Genomic DNA, 24415 nt, shown 5'->3' with positions numbered 1-24415 from the left:
TCTTGGTTGAAGGGAATTCATACTTTTCGAATTTTTATTAATTCGTCGGTCTCATTTTTCATTTCTAGAATATGAAGCACAAAATGGACTATTTTTAGTTGATATATAGGAATGCACACCCAATAATGGCTACTTTTTTTTTTTTTGGTTGTGTGTGTGATATTGTGCTTGGATATGAAACTGATGAAAACCTTTTACTTTGTTGAGTTTTTGGAGTTTCCAGATTTCCGCAAGAGGTTGGATAGATGTCGCATTCAGGCAAAGACAACAATGTGGTACGCTTAAGTTCATGTTATTTGTTACTATTTCTCAAGCCTGTTGTAAAATTCAAAAAATGTGATGTTGCATGGGCTTACTGTGTGTTCTTGAGGAACTATTGTATTTCTAAGCTACTTGCTCCAAGCGGCAATAAGCTAACGAGGGAAAGAGAGAGATAAAAGAAGATCCATTCAAGGAGATCTTAAAAGTAGAAAGAAAGATGCAGTGGTCGTACTTTCTTTACATCATGTGAAACTTGGAGGCACATGAAATATTTAATACAAGAGGATGTAAACTTAGAAAGAATGAAGAACGACACACTTTTTGTTTCCCGCTTGTGCACGTTAGAAAATGACTAAAGATACCTCTAACTTTAACTTCTTGAGAACAACATATATGTTTGCCTGTATCATTCTCATGGAATGAAAGCTTTTATTTGATATTTGTATTATTAGATTAACACTTTGAGGTTGCATATGTGGTTTATGGAGAAATTAAAACCAGAAGTGGTAGCATACTCGTATTGCTTCCCACCTCTGCCGAAAGAGAGACAATTGTGGAAGAGAGTCGTAACTCTAACATGTGTGTAAGGCGATGTTATCAAATGCAATTGTGCAAAAAAGTAATGAGGTCTATTGGAGCTTTAAGCTTAATTATATTACGATTTTAATAAGGAAGCAAACAAAAAAAATTGAAGTCGAAGAATAATAACTATATGTACAAAGGAATTAATTGTTTTTCACATTTAAGTGAATTTTATCTTCTAGTGTTGCCTATTAAGGACCACACCCATTTGTAGTAAGGTATACACCTTAGTGTCTTGATGACTGCATTGATGCACCAACTAAGCAAAATGCGGCGCTCAACCTATTTTTTGCTCAACTTTAGAGCTTAACTGCACCTTAAATAAGTCTTTGACAACACATGCATGTGCATACAATTTGCTTTAGCTAATGCTTAAAGTAATTTTAGTCATTTGCTCTTTAGGGTAAACTTGATGCTTCCAACTAGAGAATTCAAGTGCTTATTTTCATTAACAGAGAATCAAATTGAATTGGAAGTCATAAGTCATGTTAAGAATCTAAGTAACACGCTAGTAGTGGTGGCTCTCAAATGTTGAGTAATCTTCTAGATTATGGAAAAACATTTTACAAATTGTCCATACATACCAAACCATCCATTTTTATATAGAATTCCACTTTGAATATAATATGTTTGATATTTCTTAAATATCATATATGAATTTTAGAGTCAAGATATGCGTAAGCTAATTGGGTACCATCATTATTAATCTATCAAAAGGAAAAGAAAACATAATATCTAACTTTTGGCGTTTGTTAAGTGTCCTATGGGTAAAAGAAATGGACTAGTTTTGGACAATCCTCACCTCATGACGTAGATATTGGGGTTGAGTTATGTTTAGGTTCATTTTGTTGATGTGATAGTAGAGTCAGGTCTATCCCTATTTTTGATTTATCTACTAGCTCTCAAATTATATTGTTTACGTTAAAAAATGTGGTATAATTTTCTAGTTTTGGACACCATAAGTGAATAAGTTTTGGGAACCACCAACAAATTAGAAGGTATGACAAGCGAAGAGGAGAGGAGAAAAAAAGAAAAAGGAAAAGGAAAGAAGGAAAAATGTGGTAAATTTTTCTTTACCTTTTCTATCATGCTCTTTAAAAGAGTTCATCTCATTCTCTATATCGGGTGGCAATAATACCGCTTCAAAATAGTACAGGGGGTTAATGAGACCCCACTATAGTTAAAGGTCATAATGAGCAAAAACAAACTACTGTTAGGGGAATCTTATGTATATAGTGTCGACGTGTCTAACTCTCTTATGAAAAAACTTAAGCTATTAAAGAGAACAAATTCTATTTACTTAATTATGTTTCAACACCCCTCGTCACGTGCAAGCATGAACCATATGTACAAGCTTTTTGATAATGGGTTGTAGTGAGGCTCGAGTTCACCGCCTCTATATGCGCTAAACCATGTTAAATTGTGTAACCACCTCATCTAAAAGTTTAAGATGTCACATAGATAACACTTTAATTTATTCACTTATTTACGTAAAACATATGATGCAAGAGAAAATAATGATAGGGACAAACACCGGTTCTTTTGAATAGAGTATTAAAATAACTAGAATAAGTGAAAAATATGAAGTATTGCAAAAGTCAAATTAAAAAATCATTTTAAATTTGTGATTGAGATGCAAAGATGGAGTTTAAGCTTCTAGTTCGTGTGTAGTGCCTATACTAAATTGGTAGGTTTTTATTTCCTATTTGACAAAGTTTCCTTAACAATTAATATATCGTATTGACAAAAACAATTTTATTATTTAGTGTGACCGTTTCAACGTAGAGCTCATGCATGATAAGTTACAAGCTTTAGTGGCAATTATTGCCTTGGTGCCTGTACTGAAGTTCCGCCTAAGTGAGACAAAGCGTCCAGTTGCAGTGCACTTAACTTCAAGGTTTAACGTAACAACTATATTTGTTGTGACCTTGGAGTGGAGTTCCAATATTCTTCAGGCAAGTCAAATTAGGAACCTAATTGATGAATAATATTTTTTTATAACCAATTAGAGTTGACCTTGAATTTTGAATCTTGAAAATGCAAGCATGATTAATGACTCCATGCTACTGATCCTCTTTAGGAGAATTGATTTAATCATAATTTGACCAAATTCTACTACAAAAATGATGATTTGGATGTTTGTCTAGCTTCTTTGAACATTTCTCTCTCATTTTCTTCTTTCTGCCATTCTTGTTAATTTTCTTTGTCATTGTTCCTCGATTAGGTGAACATTGGTTAAGAAAAGGTTTTACACCCCCATCAATTTTTAGACCTGGACCAATGATTTTGCAATCGGATTTACATCTTAATATGTTTATCTACTTCAGATTAGCAAAGTGATCATTGAATAACTTGGATGTAATTATGTGGTTGTGTTGTTTAAAGAGTAAACAAATTTGTAGCTTTCTCATATGGGATTCAAGATGTTGTTTCCTTAAATGTTTCTCTTACTAGTTCAACAGATAGAAGCTAATTCTAGTAATCTCAAATGATCTTCTCAAGTATGGAGAACTTATCTTGGTAGACCTAGTTATTAGTGGCTTTGACTAAATTTGGACTTACGAATTTTCTCCACAGAAAAAGTGTAGTTTCAAATTTGGTGATAACTAAATAAAAAGAGAATAATTGACAATCCTACGAAAAAATGGTATACTATGACCAACACAGTCAAAATAAAGCATTTGAATAGTTCATTATATTAAGTTGATAAAAAGCTTTTTATAAAATAGTTTTTTAATAAGTTTTTAGATTAATAGTTTTAAGTACGAAATGGTGGAGAGAACTTTTGAAGGTGTAGAGATGATGAATTTTATTAAGTTGAGGAGAAGCCTCCTATCCATTATTTTCTCTTGGTGCAACCATGAAGTCTCATGTAGAAGATTAGGTGATTTTCGGAGATAAGCATATATTTTATAGGGTTTTCCTTTTGGTATACTTCTTGTATTCAAATGCCTTTTGACCCAAACATTAATGAAAGTATTTACCTTGCGAAAAAAAAGTGTAAATATAGAAAATTTAGTAAGGCATTACATCACATATGAGATATGAACGTAAGTGAACTTATTAACTTGAATGCTTGTATAGATAATTTTCCATTCTAGGAAAGCCCTTTTTAGATGGATACAAAAGAAAATAGATAAATATTATTAGAGAAAAGAGGGTGCAAGAATCAACTTTTATTATTGATGAGTTAGATCCTAGCATTTCTTACTTGGTTCACAAATTATTTTTCCTATTTAAGTCTTGCAAGTCTCAGCAACAGTTTCCTTGAGTGAAACTGGAAAAGATTGAAGGGTTTAGATCTAAAGGTTATCGTTCCTGTATGATGTATTCTTCATTCCAAATGTGTTAGATCATTTATGTGTCGCCTGTAGTGATGATGACATGTAACAATGTGGATATGATTTTGTGTGACTCTATAGACTTCTGAAATCATGAGAAGACAATACCCAAAGAACTGATACAACAATATACCTAGAGAACTAATGATAAAAAAATTCTTTTTTTGATATGACATCAGAACTGGTGGTAAGATTAGTGCAATAATTTGATCCTGAGAATGTCTCACTGGGTAATGTTGTTGTTGGATCCGGAGAATATTGGTTGATAGCTGTACTAGTATAAAAAGACTAGTAAGTGAAGATATTAGTGTCTTCTGTTGAGTACATATATGAGTTTCATCATTTTTAGTAGACTCAGGTGCTGTAAATGGTATAGAATTATTTAAACAAGTGATATTGAGTCAACACATGTCTAGACTAGACTACTTTTATTATTGCCCTTCATAACTAACTAGTTCGAAGCTGTAGTTCCTCAATAACTGATCTTTCTCAACAAAATCTAGTTTGTCCTCTCAACAAACGTGGCTTATTGAAAGATGTAGATGAAATATGTAAATCATTTCGACACTCTTTTGGACTATATTGACTCCTTGCAGCTGGAAAGAGCTATAGTCATACACGTTCTACTATTCTAGCACCATATTAGTGCTGCTATTTTTATTAATAAAATTTACGTATAAAAAAAGTGGGCTTATTTAATACCCTTCTGGTTTGGAATTACAATGTTATGGTTTCTGCATTCAATTGTGCCTTTTCTTATCAAGTTACTTCACCTGCCTTTCCATCAAAACATGGATGCACACATCGATGACATGGTGTATGTAATCCTGTATGATATTTGATTATATATTTGCTAAAATAATACTGTATAATAAATGTAGACCCTTTGCTTATATACGTGATTTTATATTACAATATGTCATTCTATTAACATTAAGTAATGATGACTGTACTATAATGTTTATGGCTGTATAATAAATGCAGACCCTTTGCTTATATACATGATTTTGCATTACAATATGCCATTCTATTTACATCAAGTAATGATGAATTCTTAACTTTTTTTTTGAAGGTCCAACTTCCTGATGGAGTAACACCATTTATGCATATTAGTCAAAATGAATTTTTATGGCGAAAGTGAGTTCAAAGCCTTTCTTTGTTTCTTTTAATGATGATTTTCCTGCTAGTTAATTGCATTCTTTCTTTTGATAAACCTTGAACTTTGAAGTTCACTTTTATACACTTGTTGCTTATACTTCTGAATTATTGTTACGCTGTCTGCAATTGTGAGTACCACTTGGATGACATATTGATTATGGTCGAAACAGTTAGTTTGCGTATCTAAGATCTGGATACTATAACTATGCAAAAGAGATTGGTTATTGCATTATGTTAACATTACCATTTAAAAAAAAAGAGATTGGTTATTGCCATTGTTTTCACTTCTAAGATAAAGCTTTCAAAAACAACTAATAAAAAAAGAGATTAAACTTCGATAAACATTGTATCTTTTTCCATGTAGTGCCAAGGATGCCGTGGGATTATGAATTCAATGACAAGAAAATGAGTGAAGAAGAAATTTGAACTGCGGATTGTGATTATCTGGTCAAGCTTAAAAGGAAGAACTTTTTGTGAGTTGAAACTAATGTTGAATAATGCTTATGTTTCATTTTTTTTCTTTGTTCTATAAGATGAGACACAAAAAATTAGTTTCTTTTTGTGAAAGAGAAATAAGTTCTTGTTTAATTCCTTGGAAAGTTTTTGTGTCCTACTTCTTATTATGTAGTTTATAGCTTTTTGACTTCCAAAATTGAAGCTTCTAATGTTTTAGCTTGAATCCTAAAAAATCACCAAAAAGAAGACAGAGAAAAGTTGTGTCCTAAATGATGCATACCTTGATTAGTTGACTTTGAGTTGGAGTTGAATGGTTTTCAATTATCATTGATCTTGGCTTTAGGTAGTCTTTTTTAATTGCAATTTTCTTATGTCTTATAGGCATAAGAAATCGAAAGAAGAGGATATTGCTATATGTGAATGCAAGTATGATGCAAGTGATCCTAATAGCGCGCATGTGTAGGAAGATGTTTGAATTTATTAACAAACATTGAATGTACACCGGGATACTATCCGTGTGATGACACTTGCAGAAATCAGGTAAATTAGATAATTCTCTTAATTAGTTGAATGTTACTCTGTTGTTTTCTTTATTAGTATACTTTTACAGTGGTCTTATCGATTTCTAAATTTACAACAAATTTTATGGATAGTGCACCAAATTTGTGTTACAATCATGTGTTGAGAAAGAGTGGAAGTAGTGGTATTTTAGAACTTTTATGATAAGCTCAAAAAAGTCCTGTCATGCTATTACCTTTCCTAATTATTTTTTTTTAACATTTTTTTTCAACTTTGATCATTGATATGGGTAAAAGTACAACTTTAAGTTGGCATCCCAAACTTTGACATGATAAAGGGTAATAATAGTGTAGGACTGTTCTACTAAGTACCACCAAAAAAGGGGGAGGGGGGTGTCCAAATTAGCTCAAAAGCTAACTGAACACATGCATACAATTTAGGAGGGCTCATAAATAATATTGGCAGGTTACATTGATTTAGTGCTAAAGGTTGGGAAATCCCATCTATCCATATTGGAGAGACCTCTAACTCCCTTAGAAAGGATAAAAAAATAGTTGAAGAGAACTCCTAAAAAAGCAATGACTCAAGTTGGCGATTTTTTCAGCAGGTTTATTAGCATCCCTAAAGCAATGACTAATGGTAACCATGCTCTTCAATTAATTTCCTGGTATTGATCTTCCACGGTGGGTCCCATTCTCTTTTAATACATCTAGTTAACAACATGGAGTCTGTTTCAACCCAGACATTAGAGAAGCTTCTATTAGCACACCATTTAAGGCCATAAAGAAGAGCTGCCATTTCTGCGATGTTACTCGTGCCAGGTTCCAATTGATGCAGTAAGCAAACACGAGGTTTCCCAATGAGTTTCTGATCAGACCACCTCCACCACAATGGCCTTGAATGCAACTACCATCACTGTTGAGTTTTACATACATATTAGGAGGTTTTATACACTTAACTATGGTAGTGGTTTTGTGGTGAATTTCGGCATCCAAAATGTAGTGTATATTTCTCCAAGACTCTTCAGTGTTAGCTTTGCCAAATTTCTTCTTAGTAATCTGCACAATGGTAAAAAGAATGTTAGCTTTAGATCTGTATAGATAAGGCTTAATAGCATCAAATTCGTTAGAGCATCTTTCTCTCCATATCTCCCAACAAATTATTGGGGGGGGGGGGGAGAGCATTAACAAAATTAGCAATGGGGTTCTTTGTAATAGTATTCCACTAATTGAGGATGCGGATTTTAAGAGTCCTATGGGTGAGTCTCACTCCCAGTGGACATGCGATCTCACACCACACTTTTCACTTTTCTAGCAAGTTCACCCTAACAGAATATGTGATTCACTGTTTCCAAGTTGTTGTTCTCATTAGTTGCAGCACAACAATGACATCTCAGGATAATATTAATGCCCCACTTAGCCACTTTCTCATCAGTAGGAAGCCTGCTATAAATAGCTCTCCATGTATGGAAAGCCATATTAAATGTAATGCTATTATTCCAGATCTTGTTGGTGGCATTGTTGTGCTTTCTTTTCTTTCTAATAATATCCCAACCAGAGTGGAGAGTGAAGTGGCCAGAATTGGTGTTTTCCCAAATAGCTTTTGTCATTTGTGAGGTCATTGAGAATAATCCCCAAGTTGATGATAGAGATATGCCCTTCATTGTTGGGGTAGAGCAAGTGCAAGGGTCTTAGAGCAGACCATTTATCAAACCAAAAATCAACATCTCCTCTTCCAACCTTCCAGTAAATATGTTGCTCCGCCAATGACTTAACTTCACAGAAGACTTTCCAATTTTGAGAGTTGCTAGAGGACCATTGAGTCTTTATAGGGTGTCGATTCTCGAGGTACTTAGCCTTCATGTAATCTCCCCAAAGAGAAGAAGAGGTTCTTAGGTTCCCCCATAGCTTAGCCTTGAAGTCCATACAAACATCTGGAATTTTCCTAAAATTAGCACCACCTTATTCAAAGGGGTGGCTTAAATTATCCCATGCAATCCAGTGATGTTTTCCCCCAGAATCATTTCCAGACCAAAATATTGTTTTCAATGAGCTCAAGGGTACCTTTAGGAGGGTTGGTAGCACTCAGAAGATGAGTAGGGAGAGCTAGTATAATATGTCTTATTAAGGTAGCTCTTCCTCCAAAAGATTGCAATTTGTTGTGCCAACCTCTAATTTTATTAGTAACCTTATTGACAATGTCTGAGTAAGCCAATTTATTCTTTCCAATGATAAGAGGACACCCAAGTTACTTATGGGAAATTCTTGATATCTCATGCTAGTGTATCTTTTTTAGTCTATTGATGATGATAAGACTGATTTGAATTCTTGATATCTCATGCTAGTGTATCTTTTCAGTCTATTGATGATGATAAAACTAGATTTGGATTTCAAGAAGAAGCTACTCTTGTTCTTGTTGATCTGTTGACCTGATTTTAGTTCATACCTGTCCACAATGTCAGTGATTAGTTTGATAGATCTCTTGCTACCATCGCAAAAAATAATGGTGTTATCAACAGAAGTTAAACGATTAATTTTAGGACTATTATTGCACATATAAAAACTCTTGTTAGTAGTGTTATTATGCAGATTGTTAAGCATTTGAGACAACAATTCAACGCTCAGAACGAAGAGGAAGGGGGAAAGAGGATCTCCTTACCTCAAACCCTTAGAAGAGTTAAAGAAACCATGACGACCTCCATTTACCACTATAGAATACCAGTTGTTGGAGATGTAATTATGGATAAGGTAAAACCAATGCTCAGAGAAACCAAGATGCCTAAGAACAAGGCAGAGGTAAGTCTAGGAGATTTTGTCATAAGCTTTAGTCATATCTAGTTTCATCTCTACATTGCCCCCTCTGTTAGGTTTGCCAATATCACTAATAATTTCTTGGGCAAGAAGAATGTTTCTAGTAATGGCTCTTCCTTTGAGAAAGCTACTTTGATTCCTGCTCCCAAGGCCTAGCTCGAGTGGCAAAAGGTGGAAGATTTGTGACTTAGGTCGCATGTTCAAGTCCCACACCATGCAAAGAGATGCCCGGTATTTGAGTGGAGGGCCCATTATTCACCGAGTTTAGAAGACTGTGATTGGTTCAAAGTGTGACGGGTCACAGACGAATTTTTTGATTATCAAAAAAGCAACTATGATTCCTGGAGATAATTCGAGGAAGGATAGAGGTCAATTTGTTAGTCAATATTTTAGAAATAATTTTACTAAAAACGTTACACAGAAGGATAGATCTCAAATCAAAAAAAGATTGGGGGTGATCAATCTTAGGAATAAGAATAAGACAAGTATGAGTATAGAATTTTTTGGAAGGATATCACCAGCGAATAAAGCAGTGACAACTTTATGGAGATCTGATGCAATGATGTTCCAAGTAGTTTGATAAAAGTACCCACTTAGGCCATCCAGTCTAGGAGCACTATCGAGATCTAGAGAGAATAGACAATCCTGAAGTTCTTTGAGTGTTGGAAGGGTGCAAGACATGTCATTGTTCTCTTTTGTGATGCAATTATGAAGAATATTAAGGGAGCTATAATCAGGGTTAGTATTGTCATAAGTAAAGAGATTCTTGTAAAATCTGATAGCCCCTTCAGCAATTTTGTCATTTCCTTTCAGGCAGTTGTTGTGTTCATCCATAACTTTCCTAATGTTCGACCTTTTTCTCTAGTCTCTGATGATGTTGAGAAAATACGCCGTGTTGGAATCTCCTTCAAGCCATTTTGACCCTAGATTTTTGTTTGAGGATAGACTCTTGAAGTTTGAGAAATCTAGTGAATTCGGCCTTGAGCCTAGAGATCTCTCTATCTTGTTATCTCCGGTGTTTTTGGTTACACTGTTGTCTTCAAGAGCTTGAATTTGGCTTTCAAGTCTCTTAGGTTCTTCGTAGAGGTCCCCAAAAGCCTGTCTAGACCAAGAATTCATAGCTTTGCAAGTCTTGTTGATTTTCTGGTGAAGGATATACAGGGGGTTCCTATTGACTTCTTCAATCCAAGAGTTTTGAACTATATCCAAGAAGTCCGAGTGATCCCCCTATATATTCAAGAATTTAAAGTATTTGATAGTGAGAGGAGTATCATTATTCATCTTAACCAAAAGTAGAGCATGGTCCGAGCACGTTCTGGATAAGTGAGTAAAATTAGTAGCATTATACATATCATACCATAAAGAGTTATAGACAAGTTTATCCAATCTTCCACAAATAGTGTTAGGGGGGTCTTTACTGTCGCACCAAGGATATTTAGAACCTGAGAAACCTGCATCTTGATGACCACACTCATTAAGGCATTCAATGAAATCAAGAGTTTCTTCCATTCTATGAAGTCTTCCTCCAAATTTGTCATAACTGGATACCACCACGTTAAAGTCGCCTGTTGCTCCCTAATGGTCTTGGGTAGTGTTTGCTATAACTCTCAATTCTGCTCATAGGTTTTTCCTCAGCTCCGTGCATTTGGCATAAATAACTGAAAGGAAAAAAATTTGGTCAACATTATGAATAACTTTGAGAAAAACATGTTGCTCCCAATCATGAATAACCTCATCATCAATGTCATTCAACCAAAGGATCCAGATTTTGTTAGAACTGTTGTTGTATGCCTGATGAAAACCAAGTTTTCTTCTAAACTTATCCATTTTATCACAAGCAACCATAGGTTCTTGTAGGCAGAGGAGAGGAAAATGAAATTGTTGTTTAAAAAGGAGTAATATTTCCAAGGAACCGTTGGATCCTATTCCCCTAATATTCCATGATACAAAGCTAACCATTGGAAACATTAGTTGTAGGGGTTATTTGATTTTGAATATTGGTTGTGGCAACTTTGATGGTAATGTTAGAGCATCCTCCCGGATTGGAGGGGTTCCTTGGAGGTAGGTTGTGCTTGGTTGTTGTGTCCAGAGAATCCATAGGGGTATTTAATCGATGAATATCTCTTTTCATGATCCCTGGTAGCCTCACCGTAGCCTCACCGTCCGATTTAGAGGAGGTGAGATCCTCTTCAAAACATTCCACGAACATATCACAGTCTCCACCTCTAATGGTGAGGGACTTGGCGAAGAAATTTAAAAGTTGATTACTTGACTTCACAAATTTTGTAACAATATCGCTTGAGATTATCTTTCTTTGACAAAGTGACAATCAATCTCAATGTGCTTAGTCCTCTCATGAAATATTGGATTTGATGCGAGATGAAGGTGCACTAGATTATTACACACAAGTTCCATCCGATCGATTTCTTCAACTTTTAGTTCTCTCAGCAACTGTTTGATCCAAACTAGCTCACAGATTCCTACAACCATTACTCGCTATTATACTTTTGTACTAGATCGAGCAACTACACTCTGTTTCTTACTCTTCCACGACACCAAATTACCTTGATCTAAAACACAATATTCGGATGTAATATGTCTATCTGATGGTGATCTTGCACAATTAACATCTATATATCCAATGATATGCTTGTAACCTTGATCCTCAAAGAGTAGTCCTTTACTTGAAACTGACTTTATATATCGTAGATTACAAACAACTGCATCCCAATGACTTAAGGTTGAAGTCATAAACTGACTTACAACACTTATAGAAAAGAGATGTCAGCTCTAGTCTTATAAACTTTACCCTACAAGGTAGAAAGATCGTTTCTGATAGACCCTCTGCTCAAGTAAATGCCTCAAATCATTGGTAAGGGTATGAACTAGAGCACATTTGGAATGAACAATTACATCATACACAAACAATAATGTTTAGATCTAAACTCTTCAAACTTTTTCCGTTTTACCTTAGGAAAATGTCACCGAAACTTCCAGGACTAGAATAGAAAAATAATCTCTAAACAAAGAAAAAATGTTACAATAAGGAAAACAAGTTAAGTTCATAGATCTAACTCTTCAATATGTATCTAGATATATCAAATGCAAAAATGAGTGTATTATCAAAATCCAGAATCAAAAAAGTAAAATTGTACCAAAATTGGCTTTCGAAACGCCCTCGTGCAGCGCATCTGATGTTGATTTTGTTTTTGCTTTCTCAAGCTTTTCTTCTCGATCTTCGCTTTTTCGTTATTCATTATTATTATTTTTTACCGTATGCTTAAAAGTCTAGAAGATGCAGTGGAGTTTGTCTAGGAATAAGTTTTTTCAAGAGGTGAGCTTCAAAAATTAGTTTTGCCCTAAAAAATTGGGAAATCAAGTCACTTAGTCGAACTAGAAAACTATAAAGAATGGGAGGCTAATGTTACGAAGTAAGGTCAGCTGGTTAAGGAAAGCTCGGGTTATGCTTAGTGATTTTATAATCTAGGGTGTTAGTTGTTTAGGCTAAGCGAACTTTCCTTAACCAGCTGACCTAACCAGCTAACACCCTAGATTATGAAATCGCTTAGATAAGCGAGCTTTCCTTAACCAGTTGACCTAACCAGCTAACACCCTAGATTATGAAATCACTTAGCTGAACCCGAACTTTCCTTAACCAGTTGACCTTACTTCATAACCTTAGCCTCCCTTTCTTTATAGTTTTCTAGTTCGACTAAGTGACTTGATTTCCCAAATTTTTAGGGCAAAACTGATTTTCGAAGTTCACCTCTCGAAAAAAGTTATTCCTAGCCAAACTCCACTGAGCCTTCTAGCCTTTTAAGCATATGGTAAAAAATAATAATAATGAATAACGAAAAAGTGAAGATCGAGAAGAAAAGCTTGAGAAAGCAAAAGCAAAATCAACATTAGATGCGCTGCACAAGAGCGTTTCGAAAGTCAATTTTGGTACTATTTTACTTTTTTGATTCTGGATTTTGAAAATACACTCGTTTTTGCATTTGATATATCTAGATACATATTGAAGAGTTAGATCTATGAACTTATCTTGTTTTCCTTATTTTAACATTTATTCTTTGTTTAGAGATTATTTTTCTATTCTAGTCCTGGAAGTCTCGGTGACATTTCCCTAGGGTAAAACAGAAAAAGTTTGAAGAGTTTAGATCTAAACTTATTGTTTGTGTATGATGTAATTGTTCATTCCAAATGTGCTCTAGTTCGGTAACGACCCAAACCGTCGTTATTTAGGAAAAGCGAATTTCGGAAAAATACTGGGCCACTGTCCCGCCAGGGCTGGCCAGATGCCGCTAGGGCAGCGGCGCCACGGTGGGGTAAGCTGGCGCTTAAGCGGGATAGGCGAGACAAAATGTAAATAACGCGAAATATTTTTTTCTCCTTCTTCCTAAAATACCCAATTTAGACGTAAACCACCCTAGAAACCCCCAAAAAGCTACTCTCAGCTTGTGAAGGAAGGAGAAGGATATTCCTAGCGTAAGGAGAGCGACGGATTGCGGATTTCCGATCAAGATCACCCTCACGAAGTCCGGAAACAAGAATCGAAGCCAAAAACTCATATGGTTTGTGCAGACCTCATGGACGTGTACATAATTTCTATGGATGGTAATGATTTCATTGACTCCACCCGGAAGGGAAGTTTTGCAAGATTCATAAATCATTCATGGTAACTGCTGGAACTCCGGTTGTCAAATTAATGAAAAGCGAAATAAGATAATTATCTTGGTCAGGTAGTGACTTATTGTTATGGTTAATTGGTCTTTATTGATAGCACTGCTACTGTGTCTTCCTGAAATTCACAACAGTCCAAATTGTGAAACAAGTAAATGGATAGTGTCGGGGGAAACAAGGGTAGGTATATTTGCGAAGCAAGATATATCTGTTGGAATAGAGCTGACATATGAATATAATTTTGAGTGGTACTACGGGGGTGCAGATGTTTGTTGTCTGTGTGGAGCTCCAAACTATTCCTTATTTTTGGGTGCCAAGTCTCGACGATTCCGGGTAACTTAAGTTTCTTATGAATTGTTATATCTGGAATACCCTTTGTAGCATCATATCACATGTTCCTTCTTCCCAGATTTTAGACAACAAACAGAGTAATGGTTTATGCATATAGATTGAATTTGCTAATCACATACTACAATCTGCAAGTCACATGTTATAGTATGGTGTATCCTGGTCAAACTCAGTGTGCTGCATTTGAAGCTGAAAAGGAAAGTCATTCAGGATAAATCTTATTGCTCCGATAAAAAGAAAAAGATAAATGCTTATTGCTTATTAGGTTTGATTTAGAGAACAACAATTGATGTCTTTGTAGTAGATGTCTTCTTCTCTTTTTTCATTTAAAACATAGTTGATCAACGGGACAATAAATTTTGTTTCTCATTGATATTGATAAGCCTCACTGTTGAAGTGTTTTGAATTAGCATGTAAACCGATTGTCACTGTCTTTCAGGATGAGAGCACTGTGTTCTAATCCTGAGACAGTGATACACAATCTTAAGGGGTTTTGAATTATGACACTGGACATAGGTTTCACAATTCATTTGAGATTGTCTGAAGAGGAACGATAATCCCAGCTAACGTAAATAGTAGAAGTTAGTAATTCAAATGAAATTTATTAGAAAGAGTGTGGTAGATGGTGCTCATATTGGTAAACATAACAAAGAAAGGGGAGGAAAGAGCTGACTGTTGGTATATGCTTGTATATTCGATATGAATATGTCAGTCTCATATCTTATTCTTTTGTTCCATTTTTTTTAATCTTTGGTCAGGAGTACAACCATGTCTGGGAAGATGGGGATGACAGGTAATGCTCAACTTTGTTTTTTGTAGTTTGTATAAATCTTAAGACTCATATCCTTCTAATTCTTGGATATTTATTTCAATCGGGATTTCTTACTGCAGATATATCGTGGATGATCTTCCAGTTTATGACTCAACAGATGATGAATCTACTCCAGTGATCTCTGGAACTAGTGGAGGAAATGAGCACACAAAGATATTGAATGACGGTGAGGGGTCAATGTTCAAGTTGGAACCAACTAATAGCGCAACCAAGAAGTCTCAACGCAAACCCAAGCTGAAGGTCAAATATCTCGTTCTTACTTTTATTCCTTGTATTCTCATGTCACGATCCAATTTAGGACCACGACCGGCGGTTAGGAGCAAGTGTTCAAAGCAATGCTTATTGATAATTAATAGAAAATTGGACAGATTTCCTCCACTTTAGGGCTATCCAAAAATTTCCCCTGTCTCAGAATCAACAATAGAACCAATCAATATCAATCAAACAAGTAATATCTTCATCAATAGCCATTCGTACCACAATAATACTAAGTCCATCTCCAAATGCGAAAGTGAAGTTTATGACTAGTCACAAGTCTATAAATGGATATGGAGGGAGTATTACTTTGAGTATTTATAGTAGTGGTTCAAGTCCAAATATATGCCAAAGTTTCTTAATAGGTACTTCGAAGGAGATGAAATTGATCGGTGATCTTTCTTTGCAAATATTTGGTTGATGTGTGTAATGACAGTAGGTAGTCGTGTGTCATTCTCCCCTTCTCATCTTCTCTTCATTTAGTAGTACTTGCATAGTATCTTATTCTTCATTTTTACTACTACTTGTTACTTCAATTACTTTGTTTATCTTGTTGATTATGTTTCTTTGATCTTAACAACGATTAAAAACTGCTGACCCGGGTTGGAAATATGGGAAAAGAGCAAGCGAGACCAATAAGGCCGCAGCTGAGTGTAACTTTTGTAAAAAAGTTACTAATGGTGGAATCTTTCGTCACAAACAACACCTTATTGGTACTTGCAGGGACGTCTCACGGTGTGAACAATGCCCGGATGCTGTAAGGGAAGAAATGAAGAAATATGTTGATGTAGAACAAAAACGTCAGGCTTTACTTCAAGCGGATGTGACTAATACTAGTGATGATAAAGATGAAGATATGGAAGAAGGTGAATCTATTGAATAGTCACTTCCTTCAACAGTCATAGAATGCAACAATTATATCTAGTTGATGAAGCTGAGGAAGATGAAAAATAGATGTTGAACCATTATTAATTTGATTTTGTTTATCCTATGGTCTGTGGAGGATTTTGTGATAGCTACCTTTTATCTTTTAATGTGAACTTTTGCTTATATTTATTGTCTCCATTTATTTTGCAGATCTTTTGTTGCTTCTGAATTATCAGTAGAGCTAATATACCCTTCACTTGGTGGAATTCTCATTTACACAAATTTATTTCCTTGTATTCTCATGTCACGACCCAATTTAGGGTCCTGACCAGCGCTTAGGAGCTAGTGTTCCAAGCAATTCTTATTGGTATTTTAGAGAAAAAGAATACTACTCATGGCACTAAAAAAAATGATTCACGTCACTACTCTAAGAGTTCTAAATTAAAAGGATGTTAGCAAAGTGGTAAACTTGAGGATGCTCACATTTCAAATAAAAGATAAAAGAAGCTTTTTGTAGAGTTTTAATTCGAACACAAGATTTGGTGGGAAACAATGAACCAAACACTTGATATAAAATAAACCTTCCATAGCTAATATCTGCATTACTAACCACTGCGTTATTAATTTTTGTACCAAACGACCCCTAAGTTTTTTCTTCACTTATCCGCATAAGTCTTTTATCTTATTTGAACTGTGAGCATCCTCTGTCTGATTGGCTAGACCTTGTCCAAAGCTTCCTGTACCAAGTCTAGTCCCAATACATTACCCTCACCAACTTCAAACTGTCTGATGAAAGAATGACATTGCCTATCATACAAGGCTTCATATGGAGCCATCTGAATGCTTGACTGAAAGTCATAGTCGTAGGAAAATTTTGCTAATGGTACATAAACATCCGAAATCAAGAATGCAAACTCTTAACATGTCATCTAATAAGTATGCTCAGATTGTCCGTCTGTCTCCGGATGAAATATGGAACTAAGATCTACTCATGTATTGAAAAGATTTCCAAAAGCGTGCAGTAAACAGTCATCCTCTGTTAGATATGAGGGACACTAGAACCTCATGGAGTCGGAAAATTTAATTTATGTATAATTTCTGCATATTTTCTCCATTGTATCCGGTTTTGACCGATAAAAGTGTACTGGGTATCCGGTTTCTACAAATACCCAAACAGAGTCATAACCTCTAAGGGTTCGTGGTAGCCTGGTCATAAAATCTGTAGAAAGATTTCTCATTTCACCTTTGCAAACTCAAAGTGTTGTAGCAGTACTATGGGTTGTTGATAGCTTAAACCTGCTGACAAGCCAAACAACGAGAAACGAAGTTAGAAACTTGGCTTGAACATAAGCCAACAATGTCTTTGAGTTTCTCATAATAAATCTGATACTTATATCCTCAAGTTTATGCATATCTTAGGCCAAAAGTCTCTTGGCAGGAGCTATATGAGCCAAATAGCCCATGGATTTCCTTCTTAATGCATATGCCGCATCATTTTCTTTCCTGAATGACACCGAATGGTAAAATTCTACGTAGTCATTGAGTAATTTTATTGAAGAATCAAATCTTTCGGTTGGATAAAAATTCAGCCTCTTGTGGTCTGTATAAATCTTGTTGGTTGGTTTCATTGTATAAATCCCGTGGGTCTTCGCCATTTTTAAACTGCTACTGTCTTTTTATTATCCAACATAATCCCATCCTTAGATACAACATCCCCCCAAAGTGTCATCAAGTCTAGTAAAAAATTCGCACCTGACGAACTTGGCCTAATGCTACTGTTCTTGCAGTGTTTGAAACACAATTTTGAGGTGATCCTCGTGTTCTTACTGCATACACAAATATACTGGTATTTACATTGATCCCCTTGTACAAAAAGCAAGGGTGATATTCAAAACAGCAACAACTATAGGGGTGTGAAGTTACTATGCCACACTATGAAAGTGTGGGAGATGGTGGTCGAGGTAAAGATGAGGAGGGGTGTGCCTATCTCCGAGAACTAATTTGGATTCAGGTCAGGGTGGTTAACTACAAAAGTCATCCATCTTATAAGGAGATTGTTGGAGCTGTATAGGGATAGGAAGAGGGACCTAAACGTTGTGTTTATTGACCTAGAAAAGGCATGCGATAAAGATCCTAAGGAGGTTCTATGGAGGTGTTTGGAGTCTAGAGGTGTATGTGTGGCTTACATTAGAGTAATTAAGGACATGCACTATGGAGAAAAGACCCAGCCGCCAGGTAAGAACGGTTGGAGGTGACTCAATACACTTCTTGGTCATGATAGGTTGCACTAGAGATCAACCCTTAGACCATTTTTATTTGCCTTAGTGATGAACGAATTGACGCAACATATTCAAGTGGATGTGTCTGGTGTGTGTTATTCACAGATGACATAGTATTGATTGAGAGACTTATGGTGGATTTAATGATAAGTTAGATGTTTGGAGACAGACCCTAGCATCCAAAAGCTTCAGGTTAAGCCAGGCTATAGAGTGGTGGTTAGACCTACATGCGATAGAGTGGTGGTTAGACCTACACAGTTGTATGGGGTGGAGTGCTTGCCTGTCAAGAACGCACACGCTCAGATGGATGTGTAGGCATACTAGGAGTGACATAATTTGGAACGAAGCTATACAAGACAATGTAGGAGTGACCTCCGTGATGGACAAGATGAGGGAAGCAAGGTTGAGATGGTTCGAGCATGTGAATAAGGGGTGCGGGGAAGCTCCAGGTAAGTAGTTGTGCGAGTTTGGCTATAGCAGGTTTTTAGGAGTGGTATAGGTAAGTCGAAGAATATTTGGGGAAGGTGATTAGATGGGACATGACACGTCTTCAACTTACTGAGGACATGACTCTAGATAAGAAGGTTTGGCGGTCGAGGATTACAATATAAGGACAGTAAGTAGCCGTGTGTTGTAGTACTTTTACAAGGAATAAGTAGGGAGTTATCCTTCTCAACTTCTCTTAAGAGTGAATAAAATACTTATTGTTTTTAACCTTTTAAAAGTGCATTTTTGAATGAAAAAACAAGTCGCGATATGTTTAACCTCAGTCCTCGACAGTTCAGTCGCGGTTTTCATATCTGTTGCTTCTTGACTTCAGGTAAGTGTTCTTTCTTTCCTCCTCTTCTTTTCTTCTGTTCTGTTTTACTGTACCAACATTGCTGTTTTTCTGCTCTGTTTTGCTGATTATTTTTCTTAACAGTGATTATGTATTGTTACAGTGATTAAAATATAGTGCTGATTATGTTTCTTTGATCTTAACAACAATTAAAAATGGCTGACCTCGGTTGGAACTATGGGAAAAGAGCAAGTGAGAACAATAGGAACGTAGTTGAATGTAACTTTTGTAAAAAAGTTACTAATGGCGGAATCTTTCGTCACAAACAACATATAGTTGGTACTTACAAGGACGTCTCACGGTGTGAAAAATGCCCGGATGGTGTAAGGGAAGAAATGAAAAAATATGATGAAAAAAGGGAGCTAAAACATCGGGGCTTTATTTCAACGGGATCTGACTAATATTGATGATTAGTACTATCTCTGATCAGCTAGCAACAGTGTTTGGTGAGTCCTCGTCTTTTCAAGGAAACCCCTGTTTGTTCGTATTGTTTCATCACAAATGCTAAAGGAAATAAAGCTTTTGACTATCAAAAAGTTTCTTCCTAACTTAGGAGTCGTTTAGTTAGAAGAACTTAGCAAGTTATCTAGATATAAAATTTAAAACTAAATATATCATGAACTTAGTTGAGGGTATAATTAAAATCAAGATAATTTTTTTTATTATCATCATAAAATTATTTAATCTCATATAGAAAGTAAAATAAATAATCATAATTATAATCTCAAGTTATAATCTTGATTTTGAATCAAACCAGGTAGATTTAATTTTCCTTTCCACATTCACTATTTAAAAAAAAATCAAATTGCTATTATATTCCATAATCCATAAAAAAAATGTTTGTTTATACTATTTAATTTACAAAAATTAGAGAAACGATTAAAAGTTGATCAAAAAAATTCTTCCTATTCTTAAGAGTCGTTTAGTTAAAAAGGATTAACTCATGATTATTCTACTATAAAATTTACAATTAAATATGTCCTGCATTTAGTAGATGATATAACTAAAATTAAGATAAATTTTATATCACAAGCATCTAAAATATCTCATATAAAAAATTATAATTTCAAATTATAATTATGATTTTGAACCTAGCAACTTACTAGATCTAGTCTTCCTTTTCCACATTTACGATTTCTTTTTAAAAAAAAAATAAAATTAAAAGTGTAAATATTGACAGGGACATGAAAATTTATAAAGTTTATCTTAAATCTTAATTACCCTTCTTAACTTGGATATTTATTACTCCCTCCATTCCATTTTATGTGAGGTAGTTTGACTCGGCACAGAGTTTAAGAAAGAAATGAAGACTTTTAAAACTTGTGGTTCAAAATGAATGATATAAATTTGTGTGATGTAAATCATTTCATTAAGGATAAAATAAACATTTTATAGTTAATTAAATTATTACACTGACCAAAAAGAAAAGTAAGTCACGGGACAAAGAGAGTATCATTTATCCTCCCTCAACCAAATTCTTAACTTGCGAGATTATAGTGGTATGTTATTGTTGTTGTATTATAGATAGTACAAATAAGTAAAATTATGATCTAATAGGAGTTAGTGTTCTCATGGTTAGTGCACCATTATTCATCAAACTATTATTTTACATATCATAATATGTAAAAAAATAATTTCTAGAATGTTTATTCATACGGTTTCATTTACAAATATTAAAGAAACAACTAAAAATTTTTGACAATAAAAATGTTTCTTCCTATCTCTGAGTCATTTGATTTGAGGGATTAAGTGAATTATTTCGATATAAAATTTGAAATTAAATACATATTGTATTCAATTGAGAATATAGTTGAAATTAAAATAAAATTTATATTACGATCAAAATATTATCTATCTCATATAGATGGCAAAAATAATTTCAAATTATATTTTTATTTTTGAACGAAACAATTTAGTAGATATTAATCTTTCTTTCAACTTTCAGGATTTTTTAAATTAAATTATTACATTACATACTTCGTTGAATATGAGTTAGTGTGCTCTTGACTAGTTCACTATCATCTATTCAATTATTATTACATTTCATATTTTTTCAAAATGTTATTTTTAGAATACTTGTTCATAGTCGAAATGCAATTTCTAGAATCTCTGTTTACACATTTTCATTTGCAAATATTAAAAGAACTACCAAAAGCCTAGAAACTAATATATCCTACATTATGTTAAGGGTATAGTTAGAGTTGAGAAAAAATTTCATATCATAATTATAATATTAACTATATCATATAAAAGGTATAATAAGTAATTATAATTATGATTTGAGCCAACCAACTTAGTATTCCTTTCTGTTGGGGTTTTGCCCTGATTTTCTTACCTTATTTGAAGTTTATTTTTTCCTTAAAGAAAAGTCAAAGTATTACCATAAATGCTTGAACTTTTTCTAAAAGGAAAATATAATTTTCTTCCATATTTGGTTTATTCTTTCCTTAGAGGAATAGTTTGGAGATCTATAAATTGAAGATCCTTATTCTCATAGCGTAATATAATAGAATCCACAATGTAGTCGTTTAGTGAGTTTTGTTTATGGGGAGATTTAATCACTCAACAGTTTTAACATTTTTTTTTATATTAGTTTTCATATAATAATATTAGTTTTTAGTATAAGTTTTTGTCATCTAATTTATCAATCATATTATTTGCAATTGTACGCTTCTGCATGGCACCCTAATCACCCTTCAGAACCCAACACTTTCTATATCTATAACTTTGTTTATCAAATTATTATGTAAAGAAATTAGGAATTCCATAGTGTAAGGAGCAAATTACATATTTCTATCCCTACCTTTTTTCAATTTACAAAAATTCCCTAAAATTAGTTTCATTTGGATACATAAACCGGATACAATACATCTAATACATGAAAAAAAAATCAGTTACGATTTAAAAGGAAAGGAAATGTAAAACTGAATGTGATTGATTTCCCCAAATCAAGTTAATGTCGATCTCCACCAAATCGTAACAACTTCAAAAAAATCAAATTTTGTTCTCTCAAATCTCTCCCAACAAATTAAAAAAAAGTTGAAAACAACAGCTGATACATGATGAATATCTCTATTTTGTTGAGACGTTCAGGAGTCTGGAAAGCGAGTGAGTTATAAACAATACAAAAGTGATGGAATAGTTATTGGACAAATAATTTATTTTGTGAATCTTTCAGTTCATCGGAGATCTTTTTGATTTTGATTCAAATTTGACAAAAAAATTGACATTCAAAATTATTCTCGCAATTCATCATTCTTTTCCCGATTCATCGTAGATCCTTTCAATTTTGATTCAAAATTATCAGAAAATTTGAGATTCAAAATACTTCTCCAAGTTCATCAAAGATCCTTTCAATTTTGATTCAAAATTATCAAAAACTTTGAGAAGATACATCATAAATATCTTCATTATTAGCCTTATGACTATCATCGTCAGGGGTTTGAAGAAGTTCTTGAGCTTCTCTGAGGGCTCTCAGTCTCTCCCTTCGCGTCGTTATCGTCGCCTCTATGGCGTTTTCCTCCTCCACCGACATTGACTATACATTACTATTTATGTATCATGACCATAAAATTATGCATTATACATTATTATTTATGTATCTTATTCTAATTGAAAAAATGTTGTAGTTTATAAGAGATATAATATACATGTAATTGTTCTCAATAGCATTTTTTTTGTGATTGCTACATAACACTGTGGTTAGTTGATATGTATCTGATACATACAATAAAGTCTGAAATTTGTTGAATTTGATATACACGTGTTAAACAATTGTTGCAACTATGTCTTAAAATGTTACTCGAGGACTGCAGATGCATAACAACATCTAATACATAGTCAATTCGACAAATTTATGTATCATATACAAAAAAAATTATAAATATGATATACACTGATTCAGTTATAAAACAGTGTTGCATATAACAACATATGTGTAACATCCGATAATTTGAAATACCTATGAATAGGCTTAGAATTGGAAATAGTCATTTTTGAAAGGAATTAAAAATCTGGAAAATTTGGTTAAGTATGGGAAAAAGTGAGTTTTTGGCCAACTTTGAACAGTTATAACTCCTAGCTCAGGATGATTTAGGTGTAGTTAAAGTTATGTTTGCAAAGTTCGTGGAATGGTCTTTCCAGCGCCGCCGAGTTTGCTCAATTCTGAGTTCGTATGAGGGAGTTATGCCCTTTGGAAGTTGGGGAGTTGACAGGGAAGTCCGTCCGGAATTTTGTAAGGGTATTTTGGTCTTTTCCCTAGCTTTTTCTTTTGGATATATATATTAGTGCGTTAGACTGATTTTGATAAGTTTTTTCTCATTTTAAAGAGTGAGAGTGAGGGTTTGTGAGTGAAGAGGAGAAAAAGAGGAGCAAGAGAAGATCAAGCAAGGTTTCGTCAAGGATCGTCGTGGATATCGTCGGGGGTGATCCCTATTAGGTATGCGAGCTCATAGTGTTGGGTTGGTTCTTTCCCCCACACGCCAAACTCGTTTAATTTCGAGAAAGATTTAATTGTGGTTGTTGAAATCTTGTAGTGATGGTTATTGAAGTTGTAGTTGTGTTGTGTTGAAGTTCTTGTTGGTTTGGTGGATGTTTCCGGTGGTGTTTTGAGTTGAATCTATTGTATGTTGAGGGTTTTAATGATTCTAAGTGTTTGGGGCTGGAACCTTTGAAGTTTAGAAGGTTTAGAGTTGGAAAAAGGAAGGAGAAAAGTTGAGTTTTCGGGAAAAGGGCTGGGGCGACGCGCCAGCCAGCGCTCCCCAAAAGGGGCTCTGAAGCCAAGCCCTTGGGGCGGCGCGCCAAGCAGAGTGCCAGCAGGCCCCTTCTGAGCTTCGAGGGCTGGCGCTCAGGACTCCAAGTTTTCCTATTCTTTTCACACTTTCTCATGCATGTTCCTTGGTATTGTACCTATGTTTTATAGTTGTTTTCAACACTACAAGGTACGTCTAAACGTCAAGAACTCGTCCATAACATGTGATCAAACACCTTGAATCCATAATTCCAATTCAAGGAGAGTTAGTTTTCAAGTCAAGTGAAGTTAAGAGTTAAGTCTAGAAGTTAAAGAAGTGAGTCAAAACAAGTTTTTAAAGTTGTTCAAGAGTCTTTATTGAATGTTTTAACTTCATTTTAAGGCTCAAGTTTCAAGTCAAGTAAAGAGTAAAGAGTCAAGAGTTTCAAGTTGAGCA

At 34.5% G+C, this 24415-nt stretch overlaps 1 pseudogene; it reads left to right on the top strand.

The window, feature by feature from the left end:
* Positions 1–2633: 2633 nt before the first annotated feature.
* LOC125824391 (histone-lysine N-methyltransferase ASHH1-like) overlaps positions 2634–24415 on the top strand; it is a 50183-nt pseudogene continuing 28401 nt past the window's right edge.

The sequence above is a fragment of the Solanum verrucosum genome, unplaced genomic scaffold, assembly GCF_900185275.1.
Source record: "Solanum verrucosum unplaced genomic scaffold, falcon-dt-bn FXZP01000022.1, whole genome shotgun sequence".
NCBI lineage: Eukaryota > Viridiplantae > Streptophyta > Magnoliopsida > Solanales > Solanaceae > Solanum > Solanum verrucosum.
This window is presented reverse-complemented; position numbering and strand designations above follow the sequence as displayed.